At 46.6% G+C, this 14322-nt stretch overlaps 1 long non-coding RNA gene across 1 annotated transcript in view; it reads right to left on the bottom strand.

The window, feature by feature from the left end:
- Positions 1 to 2076: 2076 nt before the first annotated feature.
- LOC144094527 (uncharacterized) overlaps positions 2077 to 14322 on the bottom strand; it is a 39255-nt gene continuing 27009 nt past the window's right edge. Inside the window, exon 3 of the long non-coding RNA XR_013306515.1 lies at positions 2077 to 2101. This is a non-coding gene — a long non-coding RNA (uncharacterized LOC144094527). The remainder of the gene's footprint in view (positions 2102 to 14322) is intronic.

Genomic DNA, 14322 nt, shown 5'->3' on the forward strand with positions numbered 1-14322 from the left:
AGGAAGAGGAAACAAGAGAGTCAGAAGAGGACAATCCCAAGACTCGCCGTTACAAGCTTTTCGCTTGTATATCCAGGCTTAACCAGAACTAAGCCACAGTCTAATTTCTTTTTCGTCATCTAATACTACTATCAAATATTCGCGCTTTGAGCTTTGTGGCGGTAGTGACATAAAGATGTGCGCTGCATGCGTTGGCGTGGGCAACGTTGTGGCAGAAATATGGCACTAGAGGAATGTGCGTAGGAGTTGACAACACTGCTGCAGAAACCCGGCACTGGAGCATAGCATACCGGCATATATTGGGTAAATTGGTATTGAAGATTAAAATGCTGAAGACGCGCGTAACTGGCTCCCTGGGTCAGTGGACACCTCAATCGCGCTTTCAGGTACGTGGAGGTGATGTCCACCTGAAGAAAACTGTACTTACGCACAATATTTCGTGCTTAGCAATGCTAAACCGCAAGCCAATTTTTTTTCAACTTGTTACTTATTATAGTCATGCTTTATGCACATGAGCTTTCCACAAACATTAGCTCAAGTTCATTACAAGGCAGATATACAGAACATCTTTTTTTCAGGATAGGAAATGCTTGTATTTGTTTTTACATTTATAGATTAATGTTGTATTATAAAGCTTTCTTTAAATTTTGTATTTATGACGCAATTCACCTAGCAAAACTACAAGTAAATACTAGTGTTCGTGAGGACAGACACAAAGAAATAATTTTCGTGCCCACCCCTAATACCGCCTATGACAAACAATCTTTGTCTCGCACACTGCCTTCGCTGGCACACTAATTCAAAAGACAAGATTTTTCCTATCTTGTGATGGAAACTGTCTCAGCAAACTGTTTTGCCAGCTTATTAATCTGCAGGACTAGTATAAGCCTTTTATTTTTTGTTCCTGTACTTTTCTACTGCGGTTCATGTTGCTGATCAATTGCACTGCCATTTTTTCTTGTTGGCCCTCTTTGTTAATTTCTATACTCGATATTCTGTAAATCTCATATATGACTGGCTGTCACCTTGCTGTTCTGCCAACATGTAAGAGGCCGTTTAGTCCTGGGCTCGTTATTAAAGGAAATAAAAGATGATTGACTGATTGACTGCTTTTTTTATTTAGTTATTTATCTATTTATTTATTTATTTGATTGATTGATTGATTGATTGATTGATTGATTGATTGATTGATTGATTGATTGATTGATTGATTGATTGATTGATTGATTGATTGATTGATTGATTGATTGATTGATTGATTTTCAGTAAATCGATCTTCAGTAGATATTCAAATGTACTTTAGTAAATGGCAAATTGTGGCGCTTCATTACGTGCGCACAAATGGTGTCCTAATTTAATCTGCAAAATATGATCATAACAGATTCTTAAAAAAAAGCATAAGAAAATTCATTACTAATTGAGCAACAAATTTTCTACACTCTTGATAAGGGCGTGTGCTCAAGGTTCATCAGTTCGGAAACCCATCCAAGAGTTATCAGGCACATTTAGGAGGTCGTAAAACGAGGGCTAATATTTTTTTAGAAAATTTATCCTTTCAGCTTCCAATGTCACTCTCAGCCCAACTAATCGCTAAATACGCTGAAACCAGCGCATTTTTGTCGGACCCTCTCCACCCCCACCCTTCCTTCCGCCGCGCGGTAATGGCGCACTGCTTTTCCTTGCATAAACAGGTTGTTAATGACTGCACAAGAAGGATTAAGATTAAGCACAAGGTGTAATAATAATAATCCGCAGTTTCGGGAGAGCAATCCATGACTTGCGCGTCAAACCATAGGGTGTCCTACTAAAATCGTGCTGCGTTCTCAGAACAATAGCTACCGTCGAGCAACCAGGCACTGAATTCACGAATTCTTTGGCACTTCCCAAGCGCTCCACTAATGTCCGGTTGCAGCGGTCTTGGCAATCACAACATCCGACAGTACAATAGCCAGTGCGACAGTCAGTCAGGATCCATTTTTCCCCCCACAGCAAAACAAACCCGACCTTCGATCATCAGCTCATTCCAACAGCATGCTCCAGGTTTCTACCATGCTGCACTGTTTTGTCGAGACATGTACAGCCAGCGCGCGTCAGCTGCTCCCTGCGGCGAAAACAAGATAAACACCAGCGGCAGCCATTATGCTGTAAACCCTTGGTGTGGCGTTCGTAAAACAGCACGCCACTGCGCAAAGCAGGACTACGCCGCATAATTTCTGGCGCTAACGCGCGCAGCAAACCATCCAGTGCTGACGCGAGAAAGCATGCGAACCGGATAACGCGTCGTGCTGTAATTCAGGAAGAACACATTCCAGATGGCGCCTCCTCAGCATATTTGTTGGCTTCGAGATGCAACGCCGCAAAAGCCATGCTCTGCGTCCCTTCACTCTCTGTCTTGTTTATTAGCACGACACCTCTTGAACTACTGCCAGCGCGCAAGACACGGCGCTCGAGACGGACGGGTTACAGAATGGAAGGAAAGATGTTCCCGGAAGGCTCAGCACTACTCGCCGCTGTCTCAGGCCATGAACAGGCCCTACCTACCTACCCTAAACAGGCCCTACCAGTCAAAACATTTGTCGACGCTTGAAATAATACTGCAAGAATAACGATTGTCAAGTCTGTGGCGAAATTAAGATTGTTTTTTTCTTCGATGACGATTTCTAACTGACCTTTGACATTTGTGATCATGTGGATTCTGAATGAGCAATCTGAGGTATAATGGCCGCGTTCGGGACCAGAAATGCGCCTCATTCTACCGATATGCGCTTATCATACCCATGAGCCTTGTCATGTTGATAATGGAGATGGTGATCATCAGCAGCCAGGTCTAGTAAGCACACACTGGGCTCTCCTAACAATCTCCAACTGGTCTACTCCTGCTCCAGCCAGGGCTACTGTGCCCTACGAATTCCCTGGAGCCCATATGTCACCTATTCTCGGGCCACGGCAGTGTTTCCCTTTACTCGGAATGCGCCGTGCCAGTCTTAAACTCCACGGTTTGTCTGTTGTACGCAGCATAGTATGCGTCCTGCAGAATGTCTAGTTTTTACAAGCAATTAGTAGCAGAGAAGGTGAAGTGTCATCAACTCGAGCTAGTTCTTTGGTCAGTATGGCTTCAAGAGTTGCTCCAAAAATTGTGTCAATATCCGAGCTAGTGCTTCTGAAAAACGCCACATTTTGTTTCTGCGAAGTTTCCGTTATCTTCGCTAGATGGAATTTCGCTGATTAGGTCCTGATTGTTCAAGTGCTTTTCTTAAGTTCATTCTTATTACAATACCTCATATATGGCAACCCATATGCTACACTAGCCGGTATATAGCTCCTTTAGCACGCTCCTCAGTTTAAACCTGTTCTTCTTCGGAGACGTGCTCTGGTAGCACGTGCGAGAAATAAACATAACAGTAAACAGCAGATCAGCCAACATTTTAGCTAAACTGACTGCGCAGGAAGACACAACTGAACGATTAGGCATTCTAAGTACCTTGGAGTTGTAAAAACATCTGCTCTACACGACCAAAAGGAGAAAATCATCTGCTGGTACAAGAACTCCAGCAATACAGACTGTAAGTCAGTAAAGGCTGCTTTAATTGAGCAAAGCCATATCCAGAGAAGTCGCCGCAGGAAAAATTCATTGGTGGAGAAGAAAGCGCCCAAATCACCCGACAAAGATAAAGCCAGCCATCAACGCATTGAGGACGTGGTTGGCTTCCTTCTCTTCCACCGCGCAAAGGTGTCCAGCCACCTCCCGGCCGTAACGAGCACACAATAGAGCACTGCACGGCGGCCGCAGTCTCCGTTTGTATCCTAGAACCACCCACGCGAAAGATAACTTCGCCAAAACTCAGAAGATTGAAGTCCCCTACTCTGTTCACTTGTTGAGGACACATCCGCGCTTTCTAGCTCCACTAACCTCGCCTGTGCCGAAGGCCATCCTCAAGATCCTTGATTTCATTTCACCTCCGCTTGCACATTGGTGATAGCATGTCAATCGACCAGCTGCTCTCCCTAGAGTGCAAAGCATCCGTACGAAGCCCACCATCTTTCAAAGGAATGCCGCCTCTTCTGTCCACGTCTCTCGGATTTCAAACATTTTATTTCAAAGCAGCGTTTTCCGTTCATTGCCGTCTCAGAATCTCAACTACGTACGGCCATCCGTCTTGCAGGCTACACCATTCTGCAATCGATGACTGGCGCTGACATCAGCTAAGTCATTTTGGCTGTCCACAAAAGGCGTCACCTTCAATCCACATCCCATACCCGCCAACTCACGGAATGAATATGTTGCAGCCACTGTAAAGATCATCCGCCTGCCCATTACAGTGATCGTCGGGTAAGTACCGCCTCATGTCAGTTTTGATGTTGACAACCTTCCGGATATCGTACGCAGTACCACTGCGCCGCACATCATTACGGGAGACTTCAACGCTTACCATCCTGTTTGTGGAGGCGTCAGATCAACAGCCAGAGGTCGGCGGCTATTTGACTTCACGATGCGCAACAATTTAACTTTTCTCAACAAAGGGCAGGCAACTTTTTACAAAGATGCAAGGTCCAGTGCCCTTGACGACTCAATGATTTCTTCGTGCCTGTTGTCCTCAACTGCCTGCTCTGTGTACAAAGGATCGCACGGCAGTGATCAACTACCTGTATGCACTGGCGTGGGTGGTGCTTTTGTGAGGTGAAAGGTCCAGTGCCCTGGATGTCCCTATGATTTCAGCGTGTCTGTTGTCCTCAACTGCCTTGTCTGTCGACATAGGATCTCACGGCAAGGATCACCTACGTGTATACACTGGCGTGGGTGGTGCTTTTGTGAGGTGAAAGGTCCAATGCCCTTGATGTCCGTATGATTTCTGCTTGTCTGTTGTCCTGAACTGCCTGTTCAGTGGACATAGACTCTGACGGCAGGGACCACCTACCTGTATACACTGCGTGGGTGGTGCTTTTGTGAGGTGAAAGGTCCAGCGGCCTTGATGTCCCTATGATTTCTGCGTGTCTGTTGTCTTCAACTGCCTGGTAAGTGGACATAGAATCTGAAGGCAGGGATCAACTACCTGTATACACTGGCGTGGGCGGTGCTTTTGTGAGGTGAAAGGTCCAGTGCCCTTGATGTTCCTATGATTTCTGCGTGTCTTTTGTTTTCAACTGCCTGGTCTGTGGACATAGAATCTGACGGCAGGGATCAAATACCTGTATACACTGGCGTGGGTGGTGCTTTTGTGAGGTTAAAGGTCCAGTGCCCTTGATGTCCCTATGATTTCCGCGTGTCTGTTGTCCCCAACTGCCTGATCTGTGGACATAGGATCTCACAGCAGGGATCACCTACCTGTATACACTGGCGTGGGTGGTGCTTTTGTGAGGTGAAAGGTCCAGTGCCCTTGATGTCCCTATGATTTCTGCGTGTCTGTTGTCCCCAACTGCCTGATCTGTGGACATAGGATCTCACAGCAGGGATCACCTACCTGTATACACTGGCGTGGGTGGTGCTTTTGAGAGGTGAAAGGTCCAGTGCCCTTGATGTCCCTATGATTTCTGCGTGTCTGTTGTCCTCAACTGCCTGATCTGTGGACATAGGATCTCACAGCAGGGATCACCTACCTGTATACACTGGCGTGGGTGGTGCTTTTGTGAGGTGAAAGGTCCAGTGCCCTTGATGTCCCTATGATTTCCGCGTGTCTGTTGTCCCCAACTGCCTGATCTGTGGACATAGGATCTCACAGCAGGGATCACCTACCTGTATACACTGGCGTGGGTGGTGCTTTTGTGAGGTGAAAGGTCCAGTGCCCTTGATGTTTCTATGATTTCCGCGTGTCTGTTGTCCCCAACTGCCTGATCTGTGGACATAGGATCTCACAGCAGGGATCACCTACCTGTATACACTGGCGTGGGTGGTGCTTTTGTGAGGTGAAAGGTCCAGTGCCCTTGATGTCCCTATGATTTCCGCGTGTCTGTTGTCCCCAACTGCCTGATCTGTGGACATAGGATCTCACAGCAGGGATCACCTACCTGTATACACTGGCGTGGGTGGTGCTTTTGTGAGGTGAAAGGTCCAGTGCCCTTGATGTCCCTATGATTTCTGCGTGTCTGTTGTCCTCAACTGCCTGGTGCGTGGACATATAATCTGACGGCAAGGATCACCTACCTGTATACACTGGCGTTGGTGGTGCTTTTGTGAGTTTTCAGCGGCATAGAAAACGCTGCACGAATTGGTATGTTTTCACTGACACCGACGAAAACTACGAAACCACGAGACTACGGAAACATTACTAATCTAGTAGCACGGGATAAAACGTCTAGCACTAAGGTTATGACTCGCCCATGAGTGTACTAACTGCTGACGCCAAATATGAGCGACTTCGCGCGATTCGCAGCAGAGCAGAGAGACGAGCGCGCAAGACGCATTTTAGAGAATACATCAGCGTTGCTAGACGTCCACGGAAACAAGTTAAGCGTCATTTTCACAACGTGTCAAAACAGGAATGGCGATCCTTTTTCGCGAAGCTATAGCCTCAGAGGTCAGCCCGCGCAATTACATCCTTTCGAGCGCGTAGCTGTAAATGTGAATATTTCTCGTCTCGAAGCAGCGGGGGCTTTATATTCGAAGGTCATTGCTCCATTAGCAGCCACTGCCTCTCCAAAGCTTTGCCCATTCGGCCAACACTGCCATCCATGAAGAACCATTCGTTATGGAAGAGTTCTATGCGGCTCTGTCAGTTACCAACAAAAGATCTTGCCCAGAACCGGACGGTATCAAATACACTGCCCTTTCTCACCTAGGAAGTAAGGCTAAGCTTCAGCTGCTCGCAGTTTATAACACCTCCTTCAAGGCTGGCCGCCTTGAAAAGTACAGGAAGCGTGCGCATGTTATACCTGTCCTCAAGCCTGAAAAGACACCTACTTACTTAAGCGCCTACTGTCCTAATGGACTTGTAAACTGCGTCGGAAAATTTGTGGAGAAAAATGGTACAAGCCCGCCTCAACTGGGAGCTGACGAGTAGGAGAATTTACCCTCCGACTACATCTGGCTTCCGAAGAGGACGCAGCGGCATTCACAACGCTGTTGCCCTTACAATCTGTGTCAAACGCAGCAAAGAAGAGCGGTCTTTGACCATTGCTGTGTTCCTTGACGTGAAAGGTGCTTTTAATAACGTCACACGTGAGGCGATTCATTCAGCCTTACAATCAATAGCCTTTGCAAAGTACTAAAGCTATGCGCGCCGTAGGGGACAGTGAAAACAGAATCGAAAGGTTGCTCGTACTTCCCTGTGAAGAAACCGATCGCTTGTTTTTTTTTTTTCTTTTATTACCGAACGGGCGCATGCAAATGACGTGGAGAGTTTCACTGGCCGATTGACGGGTGACATCTACCCTCGCCTGCGCTCTGCAACCCAACGCCGTGTTTTTTCTAGTCTGGAAACCAAGCGCTCTCGCTTCCTCATACGTATAGGACCTTCAGTGCTTCTTTCTAGCCTGTTCGTTTGTCGCGTTTTCTATTTTTCTTTCAAACCTTTCAAACTTCAAATCTTTCAAAGTGATCCGGAGTTTCCGGGTTCGAACCCGACCGCGGCGGCTGCGTTTTTATGGAGGCAAAACACTAAGGCGCCCGTGTGCTGTGCGATGTCAGTGCACGTTAAAGATCCCCAGGTGGTCGAAATTATTCCGGAGCCCTCGACATATGAGACAGATACGACATATGATACAGATACTGCGCCATTTCCTTTCCCCCAAAAAACCAATTATTATTATTATTATTAAACCGGGCAATCGATGAGCGATAGACTAAATGTCATCCAGCCGACACAGCAAAGAACGTACAGTAGACATGGTATACGTGAAACAGCGCAAGCCCCAAGGCCTAAGGTGAGAGCAGAGGAAAGGAGGAAACGGACACAACACAGCACTCCTCTTTCTTTCTTCTCCTTTTTTAATCACTGATACATATTTCATCACACCTTCACCAATTATTGATGCCTTGCGGCAATAAATTTCGCTTTAAAAAAATTACTTCTCAGTAGAGCACTGCCTGTCATGCCTGAAGGGCGGGGTAAACACAGTGTCAGGGCAGAAAACAGCAAGCACAACACAGCGCTATGCTAGCACGAAATTAAAACCGGCCGTGACAACCAGCGAGAAACTTTTACACAGTACAGACGAGGCATTAGTGTTATTGCGCTTCACTCGAGCTCTCGCAAAGAGAGAGCAGGCAGCGATCAGTTCGTAGTTGTACGCCAAGTCGCCGAGTCTCATATAACGTACCCAGTGGAGTCAGAGCTTGGAGAAAGATGGGCCAGCTTTGCTATAGTCATGCTAGTTTTAAGCAGCGCAGGGAAGAAATCTGAATATTTGTTTAACTAGTCGGCCTACAGCGCACTGTGCGCTGGGGCAGAGAAGCACTACTGCCGTTGCTAAAATTTGAAGACCACTGCGCATTCGTGTTGATCACCACGCGTTTGCTCGCATTTAGTCGAAATGAGTGAGAGTCTCCAATCCGACTCGACTGTATTAGAGAAGTATGCGGCCTGCTATAATGTGCTTTTCTTGCATTCGCATGAATCAGTTAGAAGAATGACCATGCTTTCTTAATCTAACCTGCCGCTAAGGAGTGAGGATATCTCAATCCTATTACCAACGCAGAGAGAGAACAAAGCTATATTACCTGCAAATAGGCTTAACCATGTTAAGTGACTCAACATGCTATAAATCCAACACAAATCCGAAAGGTTCGTCCATGCGCAGCTTCTCTGCGCTACAACACCATCGGTAAACACGTTCGACGACTAGAATTTCATCGAAATAAATAATTAGGTCCATCGAAGGAGCGGCTGACGAGTATAAAAGGACACGAACAGAGCACCGCGCACAGCACGCATGCAGAGCTGGCTGGGCGCCTCGAGTTCTTAGAGCGCCGCATCGGGACTATACCGCCACAAATGAAATCTAGCCGAGTGGTCACGCACTTCCCGGGTCGCGTGAATGCCCTGCCTCTCGAGTGCCATCTCTGTACAATGGAGGAGCTTTAAAGCGCTCCTTTTCCCCGCTTTTTTTTTTTTTTGCTTCGGAACACTCTCCGTCGGTGGCGCTTCGACAATGGTGCGGACGAGCTGCTCAGTCTTTTCCGGAGGGCACCAGCCAACGTCCCACGTTGAGAGGATTCCCCGATATCGGGTATCACTGCTCGTAAAGCAATACTTTCTCTTGCACGTCACGCTGGACACGATCACTTCATCGCTGTTTCCTGCCGCGGCGTGGACTTTCGTCCTTCGGACAGCGCCAGTCACGGCCACTGCTCGAAAACTTCGCAAAGCGAACGACAACGTAGTGCCAATCGATTAACCATGGGGATGGCTGCTATTGCACGCTTGTGATAAAAGTTGAAGCGCCAAGTGAAGGAAACGATAGCTTGCGTTGCTCCCTTTTTGTGGCCATTTCTTCTTATAGCTTTAACTTAGGCCCTTACTACACAATTAAGACGCTGGTATTAAAACGACACTAAACTATCAGTAGGCCGTGGGAAGAGCATGTATGATTCCACTCCAGCATGCTTTCCGAAGAGCAACACAAGCCGCATAGTGCTCTGCTTGCTGCGTTCGCAGTTCAGCGCAGCAGACTTATCTTAATAAGCCTGAGTAGTTTTCCGTGTCTCTCACCGTATCCCGCCACTCCCACCATGCGAGTGTCACCTTAGGAAACAAGCAGAAATGCGTGTCCCGCCGCCCCTAAGACTGCTGTAAAAATTGGAATCAACCAAAGCAACGCAGACCATGGAGCAGACGAATGCCGCACGAAGTGAATCAAACTCACGAACCATCCGCCAAAGCACCGGAGCGCTGAAGCGTGCAACTTTCGAAGATGCAGCTTAATATGGCGCTTTCGTGTACGAAGCAGGACGGTGCCATTTGCAATCAGGAGAGGAAAAATGGGAAGAATATTTTCAACATCGTTTAATTTTCGCTTTCATTTTATTACCTTACCATACAGGAATGCCCACAATGACTGGGTGGTGTAGAGAGCGGAGGCAAGTGGGTTTCTTGACAACATAAAGAGAACACGGGAGAGGGAGCTCTTATAAGAAGACGGCTACACAGAGGCCTTTCTTAGAAGAGTGTTAGTTTCTTCACTGTGGGAAAAAAATGTTTGAGAGAATGAATAATGTAAAGAAGGTAGTTGTAAAGACAGATCGCGAAAAACTTGTAGTGAATAATCTGTGCGGGATGATATGCGAGTCACCAAATGCAGCGGTCATGTCTCACTGGAGATTAAAAGGTCTTGGAACGAGACAGCATTACACATTAAGAAAATATAAACGAAAATCTGGCTCTATTGTCGATAAACTCATTAGATAAATTCAACACCGCGCCATTTGATATCCTTTTCTATCAAAGAGGAGCTTGTGTTTTTCTGAGAAAAAGGAAAGTCCGTAGTCTGAAACTGCTTGGCAAAGTTTTCTGTTTCTTTCTGCGCATGCACAAAAATCCTCTAGCCCTGAATATTTTTTTTGTTTACCCATCACCTGTCTAACTTGTCTTTTTCCATAAACCGTGGACACGTGTGAAGATTAACCTCTTCGACCACGGTGGCGATAACTTATATATGTTAGGCTCCGCGCTGAGCGTTACTGAAGCACTTCGTGTGGCCTGATAGAAGAGGGTTTTAAATATTTGAGGAAAGCCATTCGCCTTTCAGAAAGGCTATGCAAGTTTTGAACAACATGCGTGTTGTTGACGCGACGGACTGTCAGTTCGAACACACGCCTGTCAGCGACAAGAACAAGGAGAAATGATAAAACTGCAATGTAAACAGGAGAGAGCGGCGTCTTTTGTGGCAACTGCAAGATCCATCTGTCCCTTACAAAATGAAGAAAGGTTCTCTAAAGTTCTACGCACCGCAAAATAGGAATTTTTTTCTTTCATTTCTTTGTTGTGAATTGCGGTAACCAAAGCGGCCTCTTTCGCATTTTGAATTCATCTAGCCCTGATGGCCTATTTTGACACCACACCTGTAAATCAATTATTACTTGCACCTCGAGCTTTAAATCTTTACTACATTTCTGTGGGGCCTTAGACATTATGAAAGCACAGAGCAAAAAAATATGCGACCAAAATAAGAATTCAGGGTCGAAAGGGTTAAACGCAAGACCTAATTGTTCAATGGTGACAAAGAGCGTGGCAATGTAAACCCAGGAAGAAGAACGGCAAAAAAATCGTGTGTCCTTATTTGTGCACATTCTTTTTTTCAGCTCTGTGAGAAGAATCACCCTATATCGAGAGCTTACATCTCTTAGCGTTCCCGGCGCTGCTTGGAAACGTCTTCAGAGAACTTGTTCCTGCAGACGAACAAAAACGGCAGGCAAAAAAATCGATCTGCAATAACAACACGAAAAAACAAAACACCGCAGCAGGCTGCACCCGCGCACTGAGAAGTCGTTCATTGCCGCCGCAGGGAGCAACCACCGCAGGCACAGAAAGAGCTCTGGTGAGTAAGCAGCCGAAACATTTACTCTTCTAATGGAGACGAGGAGAGCTGAAGTGCTCAGGAGAGCAAATCCGACTGATTTTGCCTTCCGCTGTGATCAAATCTAACAGTTCGAAATGTAAATTGTAACAAGCGTGGAGGAACGATTTACTCGTCACAATTCACTTCTTCGCTCTAGTTCATTTTTCTTGATGCCATTTTTGGTATCCGCTTTCTTTTTCTCTGTTTTTCAGAACCTCATTTCTCCATACCCTGAACCAATCAAAATATTACAACAAAGTCAAGAGTCATGTTACTTTCTACTACCCTTCAAAGCATCATATATCGTTTTCATCGCTTTCAGTCTCTCACAGAGTCAAAAAGGTCTATCTCTTTTTTATCGCTTTTATGGCCCTTTGCACGTTTCTGATGGTCACTGCCACTGATGAGCATAGTTGCTGCCTGCCTATATAATCTACGCGTCTTTCAGCAACGGAATCAGTTGTCGGTAGCGCGTTGTCCTGTGTGTATGCCGTGAACGTTTTCATGTTGCGCTGACTTGTCCCAAAGAAAGTGCACAGTACACCCGAAATTTGTTAAAGCGTAATCGAGTCCATCAAAACTGTGTGAGGTTCAGAATGCGTTTGTAAGGTATATTGTACGGGGAAATGTCACGTTCTTCGCTTAAGAACAAAAAAAAAAAACAGTCTCCTTATACGGGTAGAATGGTTAAATCAATCCTTGTGAATCTAGATATTAGCGAGTTTTAGTTCCACGTAAGTAGAGGCTTCACGTACGTAGAACTCTTACAGGTGACCAATGCGCATGCGCAAAACGCAAAGGGTATGCTCGAGTCTCACGTACGTACGTGCGACTCGCGTTGCTTGCGTACGTAGCGTTGACAAACATGGCGGCGCCCTGCCCGCCGCTTCACAACGATAACAGCTTCTTCGCTAATCCCTCGACGCGATATCGTGTTGTAAACTGTCGTATTCGCCTTCGATTGGCCCATTCTTACCCTCACATAAAGTTTCAAGCGACAAATAGCTTTTGTTTTTCAGTTATAAAGGCGATTTCAAAGCTGTTAAGCCTAACGAAGCAGCGCTCCGACGCAGTTCGACTGGCTTGGCTTTGACTCGTCTTGTCTTAGAGTGGCTGCAGCAGTGTCTGCGTCATAAAGTTTCTTACTATTAACTAGAGGGAAAGATGGCGCCCCGCCTGTGGGAGTTTGCATGGAGCTTCCTCGAGACGACCTGTACCACCAGGGGCGCTCTAAGCATCATGGGGTGGAGAGCTACCGACTGCAGAACTACAACTTCTGGCCAAAAAATAATGAAAAAACAAACGTTGTTCGATAATCAAGAATGTCCTAAAATTCAATATCCTGTCTATAAATTGCAACAAACGAGCAGAAAAGCATGTAAATGCAAAGTTTGTCCAAAATAGGCGATGGATTGCTCTCCTATTGGTCAAGCATTGCAGACCACAAAAGCCAATATTTCATGCTTAACAGGCGCACTTTTAAAAAGAAATATGTTTTTAAAATAAATGTTGTCGCTTCAACAATTTAAAAGGTTTTTCCAAGGCATTTTGGCAAACAAAAACCTTTTATTGGCGTCGTGTGCTGTTGCATTCTCGCTACTATGGCTTTTGTGCACTACTTTTACGCCGAAGTCCGTATCCACGGCGGAGCGCGCCGTGGATACGGAATGGGACATCTCTGTAACGCCACTTTGTGTCCCTGAAAAAAACCTTCTCTCCTGCACCAAGTAGCTCATCGCCCCATGATGCTTTGCGCGCCCGTGGAGGTACAGGTGCAGTGCCGCCAGCTTTCCTAGTTAATAGTAAGAAACTCTATGGTCTGCATCCCTCAGTAGATGGCGCTAGGAAAAACACGCGGCTACGCGCGGCGTCTGTCGCGTACGTGCAACTAAAAGGGTTTGAAGCGACATGCGCGTATGCTGCGTAGAGTTCTCACGTTTGCGTACGTGAACTCGGTACGTACGTGAAACTAAAACTCTCTATATTCTGCCGCGGCCAGAGTAAGGACAGCGTTCATCAACGTCTCTCCTTACGCCATCACAGGTTGTCGTCTATTTATTCCTGGAATTTTATTGCTCTCGCGGAGCGCCCAGGGCTGAATTTCTTGTCATAGTCTGACCCAGGTAAGCTGACAGCTTGCGCTGCTTATGCTGCCTGGGCGTGCGATAACTGGCCGGGTTCCGCGTGTAGCTTGCTTCACTTCAGGCCAAACTCCAAGGCTAACTCTCGTTCCAAGGCAATAAGGATACGTGATTAGAAACGGTTCCTTCTTTAATTAAGCAGCGGCCTAAACGTCGGCATAAAATTCAACGAAAGAGCCTCAAAAGCTGAGCTAGTCCGAGGCGGAGAAGATGCTCGGAGTTTGGCTCAGATCTCTGCAGGCGTGATGAAAACAGGAAGGTGACAAGAAGTGGGCGGAGGAAGGCGGAAGACAGAGACCTTCACTGGGGCGCAAAGGGGCTGCGGCTGAGATCAGCGCTACGACCTTCCATGCAGAAAGCAAGCAAGGAAGGTTACTCGCCTTAAAAGCAAATGGGCTAACACACGTGCGTAGCAAGCAGGAATTTGCTACGGCCGCACAACACGAATTTTTTTCGTAGACACAGTGCATGCCAATACCAACATCAAGGACTATGTGTTGCTAAACTGAGAGGGGGCTGAAGTCACTTGAAGCGGCAGCAACTAAATGGCATGAAATATTGCACATCCTGTAGTATCCTACGCAGCAGCTAGCACAACAGACCCCCCCTCCCCCCCCCCCCGAATTTTTGGTCAGAACGCCATTTTTTACTTACAATTTTGTGATCTGGTCGCCTTTCCATGGCCGTTCCG

This window comes from Amblyomma americanum, chromosome 6, assembly GCF_052857255.1.
Source record: "Amblyomma americanum isolate KBUSLIRL-KWMA chromosome 6, ASM5285725v1, whole genome shotgun sequence".
Lineage (NCBI taxonomy): Eukaryota > Metazoa > Arthropoda > Arachnida > Ixodida > Ixodidae > Amblyomma > Amblyomma americanum.